The 24,012-nt window shown below is 28.0% G+C and overlaps 1 long non-coding RNA gene across 1 annotated transcript in view; it reads left to right on the top strand.

Moving 5' to 3' along the window:
* LOC124418561 overlaps positions 1-23,312 on the top strand; it is a 23,903-nt gene extending 591 nt beyond the window's left edge. The window contains exons 2-3 of the long non-coding RNA XR_006940073.1: positions 23,148-23,204; positions 23,279-23,312. This is a non-coding gene — a long non-coding RNA (uncharacterized LOC124418561). The remainder of the gene's footprint in view (positions 1-23,147; positions 23,205-23,278) is intronic.
* The last annotated feature ends 700 nt before the right edge of the window (positions 23,313-24,012 follow it).

The raw sequence follows: 24,012 nt of genomic DNA, 5'->3' as shown, positions 1-24,012 counted from the left end.
CCTGGTCAAAATGGTGCCAAATGTTGCTTCCGTTTTTCCCTCAATATCAAAAAAATCTTCTTGTCTGTTTGCCTCTAAAACTAACAGCAATCTATCCTCATTAAAACAACCATCATGAAAGAAATTAGCAAATTAACATAATTTATTTCCCAATTCGGCAGATCCAGTTGTATGGGTGCTTAGTAAAATAATGAACCGATTTCAACTATTTTTAATAGGCTTTTTGTCCCAGTGCAAAAAAACAGGTTCGGTCTAAATTGTATCTAAATATCTTGAAAATTGAAGGCTATATCTGGTGCATTAGGACGGCCAGCCGGACGGACTGGCATGTCCCCATCAACTCAGTTATTCTCAGTCATAGGACTAATATTTTTTGCACGTTTTAAACGTATTGTACCACTATAGTGGGTAACTAAATTTTATTTGAAACCTATTTTCAGTTCTTATTCAACACTTATTTCCTTATTGTAATTAATGTAATTAATAAGGCTGTAAGTGTTTAGTATAAAAATGAACTTATATCAAAATTTAAAAATTAAGCACCAACTAAGCATACTAAAAACTTTTCTGTCTGTAAAATTTTTTATAATGAATAAAGCTTTTCATTTTAACATTATCTAGTCAACATTTTTCTCTTACAAATGACACAACTTAAGCAATTAAAAATTTATAATGTTATTGACTATTTACAAACAAAATATTTTAAATTACAAAACATGTAAAAAAACTGAAACTATAAAAAATTCATGAGTTCAGTCGCAATTCCAACATTTATTTTTACACATTTTTTGTTTTTAACTAAACATTTAACACTAAAATAGATTTAAATCCAATTGTTAATGGATTTTTATAGTTTTAACAATTAAATGTTTATAAAAGTTTAATGAGGATTGAATAAATTAAATAAATAACAAATCATATAAAGCAACAGTTATGCATTGCCATCTTGCTGTATATTCTACACTACGTATGAGTGTTATTTTATATAAGCAGACAATTGATATTAATTATACATCCTGGGGGTTTATTAAGAATAAGTTGTTTTGACATTATTTGTTTATAGAGAGTTTTGCATTAAGTTAATTTATTGTTACACAGAGAAAACAGATTCGTTGTGATAACCGAATTTGTTTCCAATCGAATTCAGTCGGTTCTAACAACTATCCCAAAATTCGATTGTAATTATTGTATAATTCGGTTAGTATTACTGAATATATCTTGTACACAAACATTTTTAATTATTATTCGGTAATCTGGATTGAAATTATTGGTATTAGCAACTGAAATATTATTTATAGAAAAACAATTTGTGGATTATATGTATTTGAAAATATATTTATTTTGTGTAAAGTAGTTACAATAAAATATAAATATGTATAAACTTACAAAACGTATAAATATAAAATAACTTCTCCCCTTTTGCTTTGAGATTTTCATGGTAATAAACAGGGATTTTGCTCTTGATTCTGCTCAACATTTTCAAAGGAACACTATCTTTCCACGCCTTTCCGCTGCTGTAAAATTATTAAAAATTATAGAAAGATAACACAAAATAGATTATAAGATATAAAATACACCAAACATTACCTTTTTTATCCAAATTTCTGCATTAATTTATCCTCAAATGTAATTAGGTTTTTTTATATTATAAATTCGTTTTATTTTATTTATTTTTGTATACGTCAGCAAAAATTAGCAATTAATCGGTTGTGAACATCGAATTTGGTTCCTTTAACCGTAATTTAATTTTAAATAATTACTTCAATTGATATTTGGTTGCAGTGCTCAATATTTTTTACTTTCTACTGTTTTTCGGTTGTAGCGACTAATATTTGATGTTCTTACGTTTTAATCCTAAATAAAAGTCGGCTGCATTTACTGAATTGCTAAATGAATTTAATAACCGATACAATTCAGTTCAAATTATTGATTTAGAAATTGTTAAAACCACAATTCGATTAGTATTATTGTTTTTTAATACTGAATATAGAAAATCAGTTAAGTATACAGTTTTTCAATAACAGTGATACAATTTTAATTAGTTTAACTAAATATTTATCATGGTAATCGATTTCCCATCGATCTGTTTTCTGTGTGTAATAATATTATTTGAGAGAAAGACTTGGGTTTTATAATTTAATAATATAATTTCCTTTTAATAACATATGGTTTCTGTGCTAATGCTTTATTGATTACTTTACAAAAGTGGGCAATTTTGTTATTTTGCAAATTGATTAACTTAATTAAAAGCAATTGATTTCTTTCATTTGAACTGTAATTTACCCAATAAATACATTATGTAGTTTAGGGATTTCTATTCCAATTTGACCTCTATTTAAGGATTTACAACCGATTTTAAGTTTTTTTTTAAAAAAAATCTATATATGAGACTTTCTTTTTTCCTCGTTTTTATAATTTTCATTATGAATTTCTTTATTAAGTCGAAATTTTATGAAATGCACTATATCTTTTCAATTAAAATCTAATAACTCTTTCAAATTTATAACAATTCTCATTTAAAATTTAAAGTAAAAAATACTTTTCAGGAAAAAATTCCTGCTCCAAATCAAATCTACCATAATTTAATGAATGAAATTTAAATCCACTATTTAGCCTTAATAACTTTAATCTTGAAAAGAAAATCTGGGCAGAATAAAAGGAAAATCCAGCAAAGAAAGAACAAAAAAAAAACAGCTGTCAACTTTCGCTTAACATTAACTGAACATATTTATTTAAACACAAACATACACACAAATAAACATATACAAGTATTTAGGTGTATTTGTAAGTAATATAAGTTGTACAAAAAAAAAAACTTTCAGGACAGAGGGTTTTTTGCATTTCTCTTTTTTCTACCGAAATGTTTTTATCTTGAAAAACAATACTTACGTAAATGTAGCTATGTGAGTGTGTGTGTAGAAATGTACAAACGTTTGTATGTTTAACTATACTCCCCTCTAATTTAGATGTCATTTTTTCTGACAGCTGCAGGTCTTTTGGCAGTTTTCTCCACTTGTTTGGACAGATTTTGATGCCTAAGGTGTTTTTGAGGATACTTTTGCTTGTATTTTTTTGTTCTTTCTTTTTCACTTTTTTTATGTTATAAAAGTAAATTTTGTTGTTCTTGGTCCGTTAGTTGTACATTCTTTGTAAACTTTGTTGCTTTTAACAATACTACAAGTGAAAGAAAAAACTAGCTGCTTTTTTGCTGGAAACATACAAAATTACTACAAGCGAAATCTATATTCTAAAAACAACTTGAATATAATGTGTACGTTGGTATGTTTGTGCTAAGAACAGAAAATATGAAATAAATTAAAAATGACATTTTCCCTAACATTTGTAACATATTTTTCATGCCATTCAATGTAAAAAAACGAAAGAACTGAAAATCATAATCATCATCATAAGCTAACCAAACCATTGCTGTTAGGACTTCTAAACTACAGCGACGAAAAAAGTAACTTTTTCATTTCTTTTTATTTGATTGTGTTGTTTAGGTCAGAATTTAAAAGGTTCTATGAATGAAAATACGTTTGCTGGAAAAAAACAAGCTCAAAAAGTAGAGGTGGAAAATGTAAAAAAAAAAAAATTACTTCTAATAAGCTTATTAGATTTTTTACCCTGACAGCGGTATTTTCACTATAAAGCTTTGTTGAGTTAGGCCAGGTTTAAAGAGTAGGGGGAAAGCAGAAATTTTATAACTTTTTTATAACTTTTGACTAGAGGGGGTTTCAAGTAGCTTCATAAGACCGCTTAGGTAAGGTCAGGGGTTTTTTGTACCGTTACCAAATCATATAATTTATCGGAGTTATTAGTATCTATAGGTTCTTCAAACCTTAAAATATTGTAAATTTTTAAACTTTTAAAATGATTTTAATTAATGATCTTAAACTTAAGTAGCATAACTTAAAGTCGACCTTTGCCTTAACTTCTCTCTTAGTCCCCTTTAAATGTTGTATAATAATATGAAAATTAAATGTAAATGCTATAAGCTTTAAAGGTTTACTTCTTGCACCCTTGTGCAAAAAAAAAAAAAATTTTCAAATATAAACCAAAAATAATATTTAAATAGTTTTCAATTTCTTTTTATAAATTTAATAATTTTATGAAACATTTTGCTTCTAAAAAGTTAAAACTTCCCTTACTTTAATAATATTTCTTAAAAATGTACAAACTTTTAATTAAATTTGCAATATTTTCTTACCCAAGATTAAAAAAAAAAGTAAAACAAAACGAAAGAAAAAAATTTTTAAGGATTATTAAATAATTAACATATTAAAGCTTTAGTGGAATTTTTATGTAAGAAATTAAACATTTATTATGGAAATAATTTTCTCCAGACTTATGTCTTGTTTATTTTTATATTAATTTAAATTTGTATCCCTATTTTTAATTTAAATTTCCTGTACTCGCATGACCTATAAAATATTACAGTTCCTATTGGAATATGAATAAAGCAATGAAAAAAAAGAATGACTAAACATAAAAAAGCAAAAAACGCAAACCAAATAATATACAACATTGCAACAACTGCTGATGTTGCAGTTGTAATATTAAACAAATCTGTGCTGTGTGAAGGGGATGAGAACAATTCAACGTCTGGTTGCCTTGCTAATTGGAAATGAAACTGTAGATTTTCATCCTATAAAATTTATTAAGGTAGAGCTTGTTGTGTTAAAAGATTTGACAACTTGTAAATAAAAGTCAGAAGTCTAGGCTAAAGTCTAGTCCAAAGTCTAGTCTACGGCAGGCGTGCATTCATGGAAGGGGAAGAGGAAATTCCTATCCCCAAAACCAAAAATTTTTCATACAAAATATAAAAATTAAATAAGAAAATATATAGATATATAGACGAATGGATCCACACTTGGTCAAGTCTTAAGTCTAATCTTAAGTCAAATTTAAATTCTAGTCTAAAGTTTAGACAAAAGTATAGTCAAAAGTTAAGTCTAAATTGTAGTCTGAAGTCTAAAGTTTAAAGTGTAGTCTATAGCCTAGTCTGGTATACAGTATAGCCTAGTCTTGTCTATACGCTGCAATTTCTAACAGAATCAGCTCTTAAGTTTTTTATTTCAAATCATTCAACACATTTCAGCAGCAAATAAATAAATAAATGTAGAGCACACAGCGACCACAGTTAATCGACCACAAAGTATATGTTTTCCTTTTTTATATTTAATACATATAAATACAAGCAACACATAACAAGTTCCTGGAAAATGTGTTCATTTATATAGAAAACTTAAATAAATTTCATATACTCCTCCTTAAATAAAACAAAATATATGTGAAAATAATATATGTGGCATGTTGTAACAAATTTTAGGTCATGCAATAATTAAAAAGTAAAAATAGAAAATAGAGTAAAATAAAGTAACTTAAAATTTAAGAAATTAAACAAAATATTCTAAAACATGTTTGCACCATGAATATTGGACATTTTCAATAAAATTATAGGAATAAAACTGTTAAAATAATATTCTTCCTTTTTGGATGCGGCTGCTTTAATTATTTGCCACCACATGCAGTAAGTCAATACTTTTATACAAAAAGCTGTATATATGTGTGCGTGTGTGTATGGAAGTAAAGGAAACGGAAATCGTTAAGCAAACTAAACACATCACATTAGTTGTGCCACTTGAACACTCAATGCAACTGCTTCAAACAATTTTTATGAGTCGTAGTAGAAAAAAGAAAAAAAAAAAACAGAAGAAAATATAACGAGCAAAAGATTTTCTAAGTAGAAACGACAGATTTAATGTTTGCTAAATTTTACGACTTTTTGACGATGTTCCGCCTGGTTCTCCAGCAGACTGACTGTTCTTTCCTCCTTCTAGTTTGACTTTTTGCTTTCTTTAGCAATAAAAACTTAAATATATATATATATATATATATGTATGAATTTCTAGTTGCTCTCCCCGTCTTTTTCACTTGAAAGTAACTTATTTTTTCTCTAACTTGTTTTTGCAGCTTTCAAAAATTGTTCTTTCAATAAATTTAAATGGCAAAGTGAAAAGTAAATCGGGATTTAATTTTATATTTTATGATTCTTTAGCGGAGATTGTTAGCAGTTTAATGTAAATAAAAGGATTGAATTTATTTCTATCAATAATGGCTGGAATCAGATGCAAAATTTTAAAGGACTTGTTATTTTCACAACTTATTTGATAGACATTTATTTCTTTTAATCGCAGAGATTCTTTTTAAGAAAAAATTTAAAGGTTTAAAGGAAACTCAGCTGTACAAAGCACTTCCAAAAACATATAATTGTTATTTAAATTCTTTGTAAACAATATTTTAGTTACTTTACTCATTTTCATGTTCCTAACTATTATTTTGAGCATGATTCACTAAAGCAAGAACTAAATAATCGTAACTGAACAAAGTTTTTTCTTCATTTTCCTACTTCAATAAATCTAGTCCAATTTGTTATATGTTCCTTAAGGAGTATTTTAAATAATATTAAAATTTAATATGTTAAAACGCATTTCTAATATTGTTATGAAAAGTAGTGCTCATGACAACAACATGCCTTTAAAAAAAAACTTTATTTCTTTTAACATAAAGAACTTTTACTTGTAGTTTTATCATTACACTGAAATCAAAAGCTAACTTAAATCGTCCTTAGAAAGGATGAAAAGTATAGGATGAAGAATAAATGACTACAATATTGTTGTTAATGTTATTAACATATAGGCAATATAAACTGTATCATAAAATTCTTGACCGTATTTTTTTTCTTTTATAAATACTTGACTGTTGTGTCGAGTAATTTCCCAGCAAACAAATTTAAGTGTGTTAAATACACTGTTTTATCGGTATTTGTACATGATCAAGCTATATAATCTATAGCTTGATCATGTACTATTCTATCAATTATATAGATCATGTTCAAGAACCACACCTTGAAGACTTACAAAATAAATATCAAATCTAAACTGTTCGTTTAGGCTCTCCTAATGTTTTTTTAGAACTGGTCTCAGATCTATTTAGGAATACAAATCAACTAACGCATTTGGTTGAAGAAGTTTGTAATAAAATAAACATAGTTCTATTCATTTCAGTTCATAAAATGCAACAACAATAATTGTTCATAAAAATCTCACTGGGTTTTCGAAACTACACTTTTATGCCCCCCTTTTAAAAATGTTGTAAAAACTCATACGCCAAAGGGGGACCATCTGTTGTTGGCTGTTTGTTTCAGTTTTTAGGTAATAAAACAAAAGTTCGTAATAAATTGTTTTGACTTTTTATTTGCCTTTTTATTATTATAACATATAATTGTTTTTATATGTAAGACCATGTACTAAAAACAGAGTATACAGGGGTAGAGTAAGAGAGTTAGTTAAAAGTATAAATGTCCATGCAACTACAGAGAATGAACAAAAAAGAAAGAATTGTAGTGTACTTAAGAGAATATCTCTAATGTTTAAATAACAAATATAAACGCATAGAACCCTGCAGTTTCGAAAATAGTCAATTTATCCTCATCCTTGGACATTATTTTAGAGTAAGACCTTTTTTTATAGTCTAGTTTGGTCTATAGTTTAGTCTGTAGTATAGTTTATAGACCAGTCCATAGCCTAGTCTATAGTTTAGTCTATAGTCTATATTATAGTCTTTAGTTTAGTATAAACTATACTCTAGTTAATGGTTTAGTAGATAGTCTAATGTATAGTCTGGTCTATAGTGTAGTCTATAGTATAGTGTATTGTATAGTCTATAGTGTAGTGTATAGTCTAGTCTATAATAAAGTATAATATAGTCTATAGTCTGGTCTATAGAATAGTCAAGTCAATAGAACAGTCTATAGTCTAGTATATACACTAGTCTATAGTTCAGTCTATAGTCTAGTCTATAGTGTAGTCTCTAATCTATAGTTTTGTCTTGTCTAGTCTATAGTTTAGTCAATTGTCTGGTCCATATAATCTAGTGTATAGTTTAGTCAATAGTCTGGTCTATAGTTTAGCCTATAGTGTAGTCTTTAGTCTGGTCTATACTGTAGTCTATAGTCTGGTCTATAGTGAAGTCTATAGTATAGTCTATAGACCAGTCTATAGTCTGGTCTATAGTTTAGCCTATAGTCTAGTCTATAGTGTAGTCTCTAATCTAATCTAGTGTATAGTTTAGTCAATAGTCTGGTCTATAGTTTAGCCTGTAGTGTAGTCTTTAGTCTGGTCTATACTGTAGTCTATAGTCTGGTCTATAGTGAAGTCTATAGTATAGTCTATAGTCTGGTCTATAGTTTAGCCTATAGTCTGGTCTATAGTGTAGTCTATAGTATAGACTATAGACCAGTATATAGTCTGGTTTATAGTCTAGCCTAGTCAAGTATAGTCTCCGTCCAGCCTATAGTAAATTCTATAGCCTCGTCTATAGTTTGGTCTATAGTCTAGAGTAGTCTATAGTCTTGTATATCGTTTAGTCTGTAGTCTAGTCTATAGTCTAGTCTATAGACCAGTTATACCATGGTATAGTCCATTCCATAAACTAAACTATGGTCTAATCCAGTATATGGTCTAGTCTATGTTCTGGTCTTTATTGAAGTCTATACTCTAGTTTGTCCTAAGTGTCTCCAAGTAGCCTAGAGTGGAAACAATTTAAATTCATAAAAACCTATATTTGTAATTTGGGACCGTTACTTAAAACTGCTGTAACATACGACAAAACAGATACTCTTACAATTTATTACCACTTTCCAGAGTAGTCATATTTATGGACACGAAAGTTTCTAAAATACCTTTAAAGATGCTATTTGCAACTATAACTACAGTTATAGCAAAACAAAAGCGTCATACCATTTTCATATAAAGTAGAGTGAGTTTGCTAATGTCATGTGTTAATGAATTATTACCAAAAATGTAATTTAAGAACTAAAGCGTAACTAAACATACTCTCTGTATTTGTTTCTTTAGAAATAAAGTTTATTTTTGTAATTAACACAGCATGTGACTGTAAAAACTAAAGAACTTTTTAAGAACTTTATGCTTTCTTTTGCTACTTGTTATTTTTTCTTAGGAAACTTTCAATATGCGTATTTAGTGGTCATTTTCAATAAAATGGCAGTGAAAATAAGGTTTATTGTATTATAAACTACTCATAAATCATAAAGGTTAATAAATTTATGGCCATTTACAGTTTTTGTAACATATCGAGAAATTAAATTAACAAATACCACAGCTAAACGCAAATATCGTTAAAGAATGTATATTTCAACGATAAGAAAATATATCTTACCAAGAAATTTAGGAGTTTAATTCTAAAAAATTACAATATTATTCGATAGCGGTAGTTATGTGATTTGAAAGTACCAGAATAATAATGGTATACTATTTAAAGTATAATGACAATTTGTTTTAGCTGAATAAAATAATTTTATCCCTAATTATATTTTGCAATTATATTTATTTAATAACCATTGATTTCTATTAACATTTATACATTCTTCTCCATAACAATAAAACCATTAACAAATAAAAGAAAAGTTTTTCTTTTGTCTTTAAACAGAAACATTTCTTTAATGATTATTAATGGCTCATAAATAAAACACACGCACATACTCGTCTACTATAAAATAAATGCCAATAGCACGTGTGTTACACACACACACGTTAAAGTCTCAAAAGTCCATTAAACTCCAACATATTAATGGGTTACTAAAGAAAAATCAATATAATATTGTAGTATTTGAAAAAACTGAAAATAAAAATTCCTAGAAAATACAACTGCATTTCCGTTTTTAATGTTGGGCTTATTTTTTGCAATATTTATTTAACCAGGAGGATTACGACAATGTTGTGCGAAAAAAAATTATTTAACTACAATGAAACTAATTTGCATTGTTACTAACATGGATTGAAAAGTTTTGGCTTAACATTAACTACTCACTTTTGTCTACAGAATCGGTCATGAATTGTTACGAGTAGAATCGAGCCTAGCCGAGTCGAATGAATTTAAGTTGGAAGCATTTTTTAGTCTATAGTCTAGTTTATAATCTAGTTCATAGTCTAGTCTATAGTCTAGTCTATAGTCTAGTCTATAGTCTAGTCTATAGTCTAGTCTATAGTCTAGTCTATAGTCTAGTCTATAGTCTAGTCTATAGTCTAGTCTATAGTCTAGTCTATAGTCTAGTCTATAGTCTAGTCTATAGTCTAGTCTATAGTCTAGTCTATAGTCTAGTCTATAGTCTAGTCTATAGTCTAGTCTATAGTCTAGTCTATAGTCTAGTCTATAGTCTAGTCTATAGTCTAGTCTATAGTCTAGTCTATAGTCTAGTCTATAGTCTAGTCTATAGTCTAGTCTATAGTCTAGTCTATAGTCTAGTCTATAGTCTAGTCTATAGTCTAGTCTATAGTCTAGTCTATAGTCTAGTCTATAGTCTAGTCTATAGTCTAGTCTATAGTCTAGTCTATAGTCTAGTCTATAGTCTAGTCTATAGTCTAGTCTATAGTCTAGTCTATAGTCTAGTCTATAGTCTAGTCTATAGTCTAGTCTATAGTCTAGTCTATAGTCTAGTCTATAGTCTAGTCTATAGTCTAGTCTATAGTCTAGTCTATAGTCTAGTCTATAGTCTAGTCTATAGTCTAGTCTATAGTCTAGTCTATAGTCTAGTCTATAGTCTAGTCTATAGTCTAGTCTATAGTCTAGTCTATAGTCTAGTCTATAGTCTAGTCTATAGTCTAGTCTATAGTCTAGTCTATAGTCTAGTCTATAGTCTAGTCTATAGTCTAGTCTATAGTCTAGTCTATAGTCTAGTCTATAGTCTAGTCTATAGTCTAGTCTATAGTCTAGTCTATAGTCTAGTCTATAGTCTAGTCTATAGTCTAGTCTATAGTCTAGTCTATAGTCTAGTCTATAGTCTAGTCTATAGTCTAGTCTATAGTCTAGTCTATAGTCTAGTCTATAGTCTAGTCTATAGTCTAGTCTATAGTCTAGTCTATAGTCTAGTCTATAGTCTAGTCTATAGTCTAGTCTATAGTCTAGTCTATAGTCTAGTCTATAGTCTAGTCTATAGTCTAGTCTATAGTCTAGTCTATAGTCTAGTCTATAGTCTAGTCTATAGTCTAGTCTATAGTCTAGTCTATAGTCTAGTCTATAGTCTAGTCTATAGTCTAGTCTATAGTCTAGTCTATAGTCTAGTCTATAGTCTAGTCTATAGTCTAGTCTATAGTCTAGTCTAGTCTATAGTCTAGTCTATAGTCCAGTCTATAGTCTAGTCTATAGTCTAGTCTATAGTCTAGTCTATAGTCTAGTCTATAGTCTAGTCTATAGTCTAGTCTATAGTCTAGTCTATAGTCTAGTCTATAGTCTAGTCTATAGTCTAGTCTATAGTCTAGTCTATAGTCTAGTCTATAGTCTAGTCTATAGTCTAGTCTATAGTCTAGTCTATAGTCTAGTCTATAGTCTAGTCTATAGTCTAGTCTTTAGACTAGTCTATAGTCTAGTCTATAGTCTAGTCCATAGTCTAGTCTATAGTCTAGTCTATAGTCTAGTCTATAGTCTAGTCTATAGTCTAGTCTATAGTCTAGTCTAAAGTCTAGTCTATTGTCTAGACTATAATCTAGACTATAGTCTAGTTTATAGGCAAGACTATAGACTGTAGTGAGTGTTATGCATTGTTATTATTCCGTCATCCTCTAAATTTTGTACGGCATATTTTCTTTAGACCAAAACTTACTACCTAAAACAAGAAAGCACTAAATGCTAAAAATAGAAAACTATGAAATTCCGTAGAGCAATAACTTTTGAATCCAATTTACAAAATCATTTTTATTGGACAATGAAACATTTACCAGTATAAATATTGGAAATAAAAGAAATACCTCCAAGTTAGATTGTAAAATTATAGTGAAAATTTTAAGTAAACTGTATTTAAACGGATTTCTAAATATTACCATGTCTAAAGATAATTATGTTTAACAAATTGCTTAGATTACAACTACAGTAAAATTTTACATTACTTTTTTTCTCTCCTCTACGGTTTTGTTAATGCTCATTACAATGTGTTGTAGTTGGTGTTCAAGTAGTCGGTTTATTTCTCTTAATATTGTGACAATTGATTATGTGGTCACATTGTTATACACTATATAAAATGTATGTATGTGTTTTTGTTCACAATTAGATTTTGAACTTTAACTATTCAAACTAAACAGCAGGCATACAAACATACATTGTATTCATATCCTGGTATATAATCATTTTCATGTCCATGTTTATGTCTCTTCCTTGTGTATAATCCTCAACATATTCACAGTTATTCACTCATTCATTCAAATAAGTATTCAAACATTCTTCAAACTCGTACTTGTTATTTTGAGTGTGTGTATTTTGCCTGACTGCCTGCATGCTTGAACATGCATGCCTGAATTTTATTTTGCATTTTTTGGTTAAATACAATTCAACAATTCTTGTACAATATCTAGTTTGTTCAGTGTCATGTGTTTCGTGTTTATTTTACAATACTATGTTACTCAGTGTTGCATGTAGTGTTGTATGTAGTATGTTGTTTAGTCTTATTTGGTAGTTATTTTGTTGTTGTTCTCTCTGTTCCACTGCCACATACAGTTGAATTGTTTAAACAAATAAAAACATTGTTGAAATGTGTTGGTTATATCCTGGTCTGGTCACTTTGTCGATTTGTTTGTTTGAGTGCGAGTGCGAGTGTGTGTGTTGTTGGTTTATAATGGTATTTACAATTACATTTGCAGTTGTAATTTTAACAAACAACATAAGCAACAATAACAACAATAACTAGAAAACAAATATAAATGAAGCAATATTGTATTTATTGTAGTTATAGTGATTATTATACATTTTTGTTTAGTTTGTATACCCTACATTACTTTAGGTGGGAAGGGCTTTATGAATTTGTGATAGTGTCTGTAACACCCAAGTGAATAAATTTAAAAATTTTCATGCCTCAAGCTTCGTGTGCTTATTGTTTGTAATTTTTACCAAAATAATTTTCAATATCCTTTTGGCTGATGTAGTTTACTTTTTAGTCGGACATTTTCAACTATATTTCTTACTAGTTGTTTTTATTTACATATTTTTTTTGGAATTTTGCTTTTGAATGTGGCATTTTATTATAGAGACATTTGTGGCATTTTCAATGTAAACAATGTGAATTTTGTTGTTGTTCTCGGTCGGTTGGTTGATTTTGTTTCAATTGCATAATTATGTACGGCATATTGTGGAAAATAGAATGTAAATAGAATTTGCAAAAAACCTAGAAAAATACCACTCAAAGTGCCAATAAATAAACAAAGATTTGTTAATTTACGTCTATTTTGAATTAATTTTCGTAATGTTGGGTTAGGATGGATATTATTGAAGTTACTAGTTAGAGAAATGTTAAGATGAAAACTATATATAGTTTAAAATATTTTAAAACATTATTTATTAACTTCAGAAAATTCTTTATATCTCTTAGGAAACGTCATTTAACAGAGATTTGACAGACTTTGTGTGATAGTAAAGAATATTAAAAATTAAGATTAAATTAAGCAAGTTCTGGGATCATTTTGATCCTTAAAAAGCTTAAATCGCCCTAAAATCACTATTGAAACCGATATAGATTGATTCAAGTCCGGATGACATGTGCCTCATTTTGATTGTATAACATTCGCTATTTCCTTAAATTTTCTCCTTTCAAATTAAAGATATTTCAAACTGTCTTTACTTTAATAGGATCTTCAATACCTTAAATAATTTAAAATGAATCTAACTATTGAAAAACAATTGTCATTTACATATTACTGTTATAACAACAGTAATATTAATAAAAAAATTTACATATTTTGATTATTTGTTAAAATAATGTGTATGTGTGAAATATATACATACATACAGACGACAAAGACAGTACAACCAACAACGATATAAAATTGAATTGAGTTTATAAATAAAAATGAAAATGCTGGCAAATTTTACAACCCCCTTTTGAAAATAAACTCCAGCTTTCAGATAAAAGTGGGAAGTTTTATAGTAAAAACAATTTGAAGTTTTAAAATTGCAAAGTCAATTTGACAGGAATGAAAATAATAGACATGCAAACGTCTATGTATGTGATTTTTTTTTCGTGCGTTCCCTTCTTTTGTGCGGCAATAATTTAAGAAACGCCTTCAATATATAGAAGTAGGTTTTTTGGCAATAATGTGGTTAGTGTTGCTTTACAGAAGAAAATATTGGTTATCGAATAATTGAGAAATGAAGTGAATATGAAGAAAACTTAATTTGTTATTGGAATTTTCTGATTCTTTTATAAGATATAGGTTATTTGCGAAGTAAATCTTCATACAAATGCACACGCCAACAAAATTTGAAAAATTCGAAACTCTGAGACCAAAAAGATTTGAAAATTTCGAAACTCTGGTGCACTCTGATTTGAAATTGGTTCAATATTAACTGGTGGATTTTGTTTAGTATTAACTAATTGACTCTGATTAGAGTTGTCTAGTCGACTTTAGAACAGAGATACAAGTCGAAACGGCTCAAATCGGCAGCGGCTGGCCGCCGGTAATATTTTTCAAGCCGCGCCGCCACCGTCTTCTTTCGGCTAAAAGCAAAGCCGGCTTAAACGTAGCCGCTGATAAAGATTGGAATCACAAATGTATTTCGGAAAATAAAATCAAAAATTTGAACGGAGTTGCCACTATTTTAAATTATTATTGCAAATTGAAAAGTATTGCCACACAATATTGTGGGAATATTAAAATTGTGAAAACTACAACAAATTTTAATTTTATATAGAGATAGGTTTCTATATAACAGACTATTATCCAGAGCTTTTTCAATATAATAAACGCGTAGAAGTTTAATTTCTAAAGAAAAGTTTAAATTGAGCCGACAATTTAGCCGCCGCCGATATTTTCTATAATAAGCCGCCGTCGACCAAAAATGGTTGCGCCGCCGCCGCCGATCATTTTGCATCGGCTTGACTGACTGGTTGACTCTTTTTTGACTGGTGGATTCTATTTAGATTTGACTGAGCTACTTTACTTTTCGGGTCCGTTCTGAGTTGTCGACTTGAACGCTGATCGACTTTGGTCATTAATGTATACAGTGGAGTTATCTTTTCGACATTTGTGAAAATTTACTAGTCGAATATGTTTAGAATTGAGTTTTTAACTCTGTTATAAATGACTAGTCGAATCTCCTTACTCCTTAATTTTATTTAAAGATATCTTAAGGATACAATTTTAAGTTTCCTAATCGACTTAATTTAGCATTAACTTCATTTTCTGCTTAGATATGAGTAATTACTCTGTTTTTGAATTCTCTTGACGAAACTGATCAGAAGAGATTGAACCAAATGTTGTCTCTATTTAAAGTGATTGTGTTTAATAGTTTCTGATATTTCCTTTAGTTTCATATACTCACAGCAATCGTTATTGGTTACCAAAATAATTTCAACATCACTAAGAGACTTGCACTTACGGTAAAATGTGGTTTTCCAAATAAAGTCGAAAACTTTCTTCTTTAATATGGAATACTTTTCGTTGGTAGTCAATATAATTTATTTTTGTTCTAGTTAAGACCACATATGTTAATATTACAAAAAAACTTAAGTTTTATGTATTCTCTTTTGATAAATATAAATAAAAAGGGAAACTGTTCATTGAAAATGCATAAATTTCATTTTATATTTTCTTCAACAAATACTTGGCAAACTTGTCGGTTGTGTGGTCCCCATGTAATATTGGGAGTGTGGGAAGTCTATAAACTCGTAAAAGTTAATGTAAAATATTTAAATCTATAAATTATGTTAAAATATAAAAATCACCATCTAAGAGTAATATGATTTGATGTAATAAATAAGAAAAGCATAGAAAACGAAAGACTTCCTAGGAAAGACTTGCATATGAGTGGCAATAAAGGAGTTAGTTGCTGCCTTTTCTTTTTAAGTGTGTTTATAGTAGTATGTGTTCTTGGTGTTGTTGACGATAATAATAATGATGAAGTTTAACCACGAATATAAATAAAATGAAATAAGTTTTCATTTATTTGATTTGGCGTAAAGAGGAAGTGGAACATGAAAAGGGTGTGAACTTTAACAATTGTGGTTGACAGAAAATTCTGCTAGAGAAGAAGATAGGTAAAACTTCTGATTCTTAGGAGTTTAGATATTTGGAAGGATAAAAAAAATTGGAATTTTTAATATCTTCCATTTTGCCAGTTAAATTTTAAACCAAATTACTTTAATAATGTTTAAATAATCCCTTTTCATTACGAGGAATTCTAATATTAATTTTCTTTTAATTGTTCATTTGTAGAGAAAAATGCAGCAATTTGTTTGTAAACAATTTTCCACCAATTAGTAGTAAATAACAATACAATTAATGATTAAGCAGAAAAATGTAAGAAAATTCCAATAAAAACCTACACACAAAAATCTTACATACATATATTCATTGCATAGAAAGCAAATACAGTAGAAAAACTCCTTAGAATGACTTTTGAAATTGAAATCAATGCTTAAATCTAGAAACAATGAAACCAGCAGCAACAATTGTTTATTTACTTGTTCATTTATTTCCTGATTTTTCCTTTCAAGGATTCACATATTGTTCACTACAGAGTTCTTCTAATGACTAAGAAAGGTTACAAGTGTAGAAGGTGTATAATTTGGTAACCTTTTCCTAACTTCCTGCTATTCATTTCCTTCCTTTATCACGTTTGTAATGTCAGTGTGTGTGTGTGTGGAAATGTGTAAGTGTATTGTTAAACAACAACAAAAGTCAAATGTAGTGTAATTAATATTTATAATGTGTGTGTTTGCTTTCTCTCTGTGTATAATGTATAATGTGCTCACTAATTAACTTGTAATCTTAGATGTCGCGTCTTTTTAACTTAAAATAACTTTGAAAGGATGTGTATACATAAGTGTGTGTGTGTTTCTGCATTTGTGGCAACAAAGAATAAGTCTAAAGTGAAATTAACATATGTTTAACAACGACCACAAACAATATTCTCTCTAGAAAGTTGAAAATAAATTTTATTTACATTCTATTAAGTGGAGCCATAAGAGGATTATAAATGCAAAAGGCTTTAAAGTGTACCCTGACATTAGAGTGTTAAATTAATAATGTTTTGTGTTTATTTTTATTTAAAAATGCTTTAATTAATTTTAATAGAATTTACTATTTAAATGATATTATTAAGATTTAGTGAAGTAAAAGTTGTAGTTTTTAAAATTTCGAGTAAATTTAGGAGGATTTTTATAGTTACAGAGTCCATTGTAAATATAGAAACTCTACTTCAAATTGTCATTTGTTTACAGCTGTTTGCTCAAATATGCTAAGAGTTAATTTGTCAAATCTGTAAGAAGTTGTCTTATCGAATTTGTTTAAATTTGTCAGGTCGGCCTATCTACAGATAACATGTCAATACGTTATTTGGAAATATCTTATGGACTCAGTTTAAAGTTGCTTAGTCGAGCCTGATTTCAATTTTTACGCATTAATATATCACCTAATCCTCTCTGATTTGAGTTTTCAAATCGTTACTATGGTCTTAAGTTACCTCATCCAGAGTTTTTGAGTCTAGAATAAACGGGTCAAAAATTTAGATCTGTGATCTCAGACTCTTCTAGTTTTCGTAATTTTGACCTTGTTGTTGTCTTGTCGACTTTGTTTAATGTTGATTGGTAGATTTCGTTTAGAATTAATTTGTCTTTTCTATTTCCAAATTATTAATCCTGTCTAAAGATAACTCCTTATTGTTAACAGCTATCTGATCGATTCTGTTTATATCTATCTTGTAGATAATGTTTAGAATTGACTGATAGACCCTGTTTGGGATTTGGTCGAGGACTTTATTAACTGTTGGACTTTGTTTATAATTCGGTGAATACTCTATTTTTAAATGACTGGATGACATTTAGAGTTGACTGGTAGAATCAGTTTAGAGCAGTCAATATGTCATTATTGTAACAATGTAGTAGAGTATCGTGTGCTTTCGGACTAATCGATTCTGTTTACAACTGTGTAGTTGATTTTGTTTAGAATTGGCTGATCGAATCTGTTTAGAATTGCGTTGTTGCCTTTATTAGAGTCAATTGGTCGCTTTTGTTGAAAACTGTTTGGTTGTTTTTGTTAAGAATAGACCGGTAGACTTTATTAAGAATTAACTCTCGGATTTTTTTATCATTAGATTATTAACTATTACCGAAGTTGCAAATCTTTTAGTCAATATATCATTGTTTAGTCAATATATCATTGTTTTAACAGTTCTGCCGTAGAGCATAACGTTGTTTCATACCCCTCGGTTCTGTTTAACTATTTCAGATATTAAAAACTATCCTCTGATTGCTATGTTTGTATTAGTTCATGGCTAACACAAGAGGACTAAAGGACTATAGTCGTTCTCTCAATTACTTTTAAATTTAAGAACAATTAGCAGACCTTAATCAACAAACTGAGATTTCCCACCTCATTTCTACTAACACTTAGGCTGGAATGAGTGCTAGTGAAGTAGTGAATATGTTATTCTTCTGGTAGTATGTTAAAACAAATAACACAGCAACAAAGTAAAGGATTGAAATTGTGTTACACTTACCACAAACGCTTACAAGTAATGACAAAAAATTGACAATGTAAATCCTATGAAAAAATAAAAGAGATAAGCAATAGTTATTTAAATGTATACGAATGTAACCGTTACCACGATATTGTTGAGCATGACTCATGAATGTTGTAAATACCTCCTGCTCTAACACATCAAAACAAATCAGACAACAATATTAGATTCCTTAAGTTTATCCAATTACAAATCCTCAAAACATTTTATCATTGTCCATAAACACATTACAGAAGTATCAGATACTGTATTGCAAATCTGTTAATGATCTGTTTTTTCTTATTTTTTATCTCAACTACCATTGCATATCATTAGGCGTCAATGTCCTTCTTTTTTTGAAAAGGGAAATCCAAGAAGTTAATAACTATTCAACAAGGACATTTTTTTCTAGCTTTGGTTAAAAAGCAAATGCAACCAACAACCATTGTCAAGGATATTTTGTGGTGGCTTTAGTAAACGAGCAAAAAACAAAGTACAGAATATGTAAATTGTTTTTTTTTTGTTGGTTTTAGTAAAGAAAAAAACTGAAAATGTTTTTAGTTTAGACTAGAAAAAGACATTTTTTTTTATTTTGGTTTTTGAGGTTTTTAGTGTTTTTGTAAAAGATTTTAGGAAATGCTAGACATCTGATTATAAATTCAAATCAATGTAAACGACAACATGCAGATATTGTCTCATAGATACTTGTTTTAAGTTGTAGAAAATAAAAATAAAGAAAATCTAAATATGTTTTTGTTGTTGAAAAAGCTTTATTATTAAGTTTTCGTTGTTATTTAAATACCTTAATATTATTTAAAATTAAATCAGTGAGAACTTCCTTTTGTTTTCTATTTCCTCTTGAAATGTTTTCATTTCATATAAAATTTATTCTTATCATTTATTATTGTTTAAATGTTTTACTCATTTTGTTCATGCCAAGAAATTAAGAAGAAAATTATATTCTAAGAAACAAACAAATGTAGCAAACCCCCCCCACCAAGTGGCAACATTAAATATGTTTCATATTCTGCTTCTTTTTTATTTTCGAAAATTTTCTTAAAAGTTCTTCTTGAAAAGTTTTAATTCAACTTGAGCCATAAAATGCACAGAATGTTCAAAGTTTATTTTTGTTTTTCAACTCAAAAAAAAGGCGCTCCTTGAACCAAACAACATCAAAATTCTCTGGAGGCATTCACATTCCACATCATCATTATCATCATCAGCAACATTATGTTTATAAAGTATTTTTAGCGACAAAACGGGAGCAACACAAAAATTTCATTTATTTTTTTATTTAGAAGGAATAAAGTGAAAAATATTAAATAGAAAAAATGTTTATGACAATTACAAGTGCATTAAAGTTTGTTTTCTTAAGAAGAAGTTTTTGGGAAAAAAATTTTGTTAATACTTTTTTAAATAATTTTAAGCTTTAGTTTCGTTTAGTATTCATGGGAAAATTCAATTAGATTTGATGAATTTTAAGGAAAACAAACTTTCAATTGTCTTAATTTAATATTAATATTTATTATTAAAAAAATATAATAAATATATGATAATGACAGAAAAAAACTTGATTTCTTTTAATCTTTTATGTGAATAAATTCGAGAAAATAGAGAAGTTTCTAATGAATATTGCAAATTATATTATTAATAATTAAAATATGAATTTGTTTTTAACTTTACAAAATTTTTTCTATATTTTCTGCATCTCTATAAATTTCGCATCATAAATAATCTCTGTCCTCTATCTGATTATCAGGGGACAATTTATTACTTGTTAGATTATAAATAATCCTATGAATTATATTTTAATACCACTACCTGCCTACGTTGACATTTTTATACATTTTACTAAATTTATACAAATTCATCAAAATCCTTTAAATATTTATGAAATGCATTTACACATTACACTACAACAGATAATATTGTTTTTATTTTTACAAATTATAAATTCATTTTCAATGTTTTTCATTTCAAACAAACCATATGCCAAATTCATGTATCAAATAATTGAAATATTCAATATACCTTTTAGGTATCGAATTGTTTTAAGTTGCTCTTTATTTGTGTATGTTTTTTTTTTGCTCATACAAATTCCCTTGTTACGAAAAGCATTAATGCCATCAATAGCTTCTGGTGATTGAACAGGATGTAAAATGCATTTTTTTGGGAATGTGTGAATTTATAATTTTATAAAGGATGCCAGATGTTTGAAAATAGTATTATATAAAGAGAAAAATTTACAATTTAAAGAAAACTTTCATTACCTAGTTATTTCATGCATTACTTGGTAAGGAGTGTTTGTATTCAAAAACATTTATCAATATTTTTAAATAGGATTTGTTGCCAATTCTCTACTAGTTGTAGCTCCAGTCAATATCAAAAATATTAAATTACTCTTAAACCAGTTTTGAATTTGGAAAATTTTGATAAGTACATTTGTAATCAGTTATTATTTGGACATCGTCTAACAGAAGTAAGTAGTTATTCTTCCAAAAAGTAAGTACTTACACATTGCTCTAATATTAGTTGCTTACTTACCGGTTAAAATATTTTCTAATGATTACTACATATCCTGATTACACATAAGTAGTCTAGTAATGTCTTATTAATGATTGTAATTCATTAGTCAACATCACCGGGAATATATAGCAGCTGTATAAGTGTTTCCATACGATGACTTAATGTTCAATTGTATAAGTGAGGTTAATTACTTATATAGTTAGTTAGTTCGATTTTTATACAGAAGTCTGTTTGTGATCAAATTTTAATTTATTTTTATACCCACCGTTTGTAACACATTGAAATATTCGTCTAAGATCCTTATTAGATTCTAAGACGATCTAGCCATGTCCGTCAGTCTGTCTGTTGACCATATAAGGTCCCCTTCAGAAAATGACTTTAGGGCTAACTACTGACTCAAAAACGTGGGTACACCAGTAAAATTCTACATAAACAAGTTTTGTGCGAGCCAAAAGCTCTTTATCAAATTTTATAAGGATGGGTCCTTAATTACCCTATCCCTCTTATAAAGTCCCCCTCAGAAAATGACTTTAAAGCTCATTACTAGCGTAAAACTGCGAGTACAGCGATCAAATTTGAAAAAGTTTTTTAATAAAAATGATTTGATGGTGTGTATATAACACTCTTACTTGTTCAATTTTTTTCCTTTTCCAAAATCACCCCTTTGGTCTTCAACCGTTCGATATTGGTGGCAAGACCTTTTTAGTGTTCAATTTGTAAACTACATAGTTTTGCATACATTAAAAGCATTTTTACGTTATCTATCAAATGTTTTTCACATGAACTATTTTGATGGCATATGTTAAATATTTGTTTCTTCTGCTGTTTTTTTCTACAATTTCCTTGTTATTTTTATAGGAAGTTTATTCAAATTTATTGTAGTTGTTACCAAAAATAAAGAAAAAAAAATCAACATGCATTTGAATATTTTGTGTTAAAATAGTATTATTATTACTATTTTGCATTTGTGCTGCAAGTAGTATATTAAACTTTATTACACTCAATATTAATAATAATTTTTGAAATTTTAGTACATATATTAACATAACACTGTGGTATATTTTCGGAAATAATAATATTTATAAATAATTTAGTTCAATTCTTTAATTTTGTTAGAAGAACTATATAGTTTTGTTGAATAAAATGTTTTTTTGTTAAAAGAAAATACAAACATTTTATTTATTTGTTTTGCGAATACATGTGAGCAAACTCTTTTATTGACAAACTTTTACTATAATTCGATTTTGTGAAACAAAATATAACATTTTACAACTACAAAAACAATAATATATTATTGAAGTCCTGCAGATCATGTGATTAACAATAATCACTAACTTGTGAGAAATCTAAAAAAAAATCTAATATCGTCGATATACATAAAAAGGGACTTAGTTTTGATTTACTTATACATATGTTTATTTATTGTTTTCAGATTAAAAAATAATTTGCAAAAATTTATTAATAAACTTCATAAAAACTGCAGGGATAAGATAAGATTGTGTGTATGTAGGTGTAAGTTTTCTTATTTTTATCTCATCAAATATTGCCAACAATATGCGAAATGACACAATAAACTTGAAACTAATAAAAATCAAAATAAGATACTAAATCTTATTTTGATTTTATTTTCTTAACACTTTATTGCAACTTAAATGCAGTAGTTTTAAAGAACTAAATCTTCTAAAGTAATTGAAAAATTTGCTTCAATTAAAGGTTTCCTCTTTTAATACAGAACTCAATATAGTCTGGAAAATTTAGTTGATTGGAATAATTTTAATCATCACAAGATTTGCTTCATAATGTACTTTCATTTAGTATAGCAAAATCTAAACAGGATATACATGTATGCACGAACAAAGACAACATAGTTGGCAATTCCATATGTTGTTCCTTTTTTATACAAAAAACAAAATCAAGTTAAACTCTTAAAAAAACATGATATAAAAAGAAACTTTATATTCTTAACAGTATGAAAGACAATGTTGTGTTTTTCTGTATCCTGTTTATGTTTTTATTGTGTTTTAACTCGTTTTTTTAACCAAATTTTGATTTCATTTCAGTTTTAGTTTTTATCCAACATGCATTGAATTGTCGGAGTTTCAACAAACTTGAACTATGTAGGTAGTATGTGCTATATAAAATAATATAAAACTAGTAAAACATTTTGTTATTATTTTTCATATTTTCTCAGTTGTTTTAAAAAATTTTATTAGCAAATAACAACAACAATAATAAAAAAAAACATGTACACATACATAGTAACAATAATATTTTTTAATACATAGAAAGGAAGTTTTTTAAGAAAAACATGGAATACAATTTTTTTATGCCGGCAATACAATATTTTATTTTAAGTTTTTTAATCTTCTTAAATAATTTACTTGTTTTTCTAAATTGTTTGTAGAAATATTTACATATTTAACTAAAATAATTTGGCTAATAAACAAATATGTTTAAGAACAAATTTTTAATGTTTGTTAAGAAAAGTTTTTGTTTCTTTTTCTTAAGATTTCCTAAGAGTTTAATTTACTTAAATTACTAAAAATAGCTTTACTACATAAATACTTTCTATAAGTATGTTTCGTTCAGATTCTGCTGTTGTCTTGTCTTGTATTTTCCTTTTCTTACAGACGCAAATAATTAGATTTAATAGAGGTCTATAGGAGTAATGTGTACAAGAGCAAAATACTAACAATAAGAAACATTACAAAAAGGAAATAAACAGAAAAGGAGTGTCTGCGTGCATAAACATTTTACAAAAGATTGCAAAAGGAACCAAATGTTTGTGAGAGTCAGATATTACTGAACTAGAGCTAGTCCTGAACTGAACTAGAACTGAACTAGAACTGAACTAGAACTGAACTAGAACTGAACTAGAACTGAACTAGAACTGAACTAGAACTGAACTAGAACTGAACTAGAACT

Source organism: Lucilia cuprina, chromosome 2 (assembly GCF_022045245.1).
Source record: "Lucilia cuprina isolate Lc7/37 chromosome 2, ASM2204524v1, whole genome shotgun sequence".
Classification (NCBI taxonomy): Eukaryota; Metazoa; Arthropoda; class Insecta; order Diptera; family Calliphoridae; genus Lucilia; species Lucilia cuprina.
The sequence above is the reverse complement of the archived record's forward strand: the minus strand, read 5'-3'. Positions and strand labels throughout refer to the sequence as shown.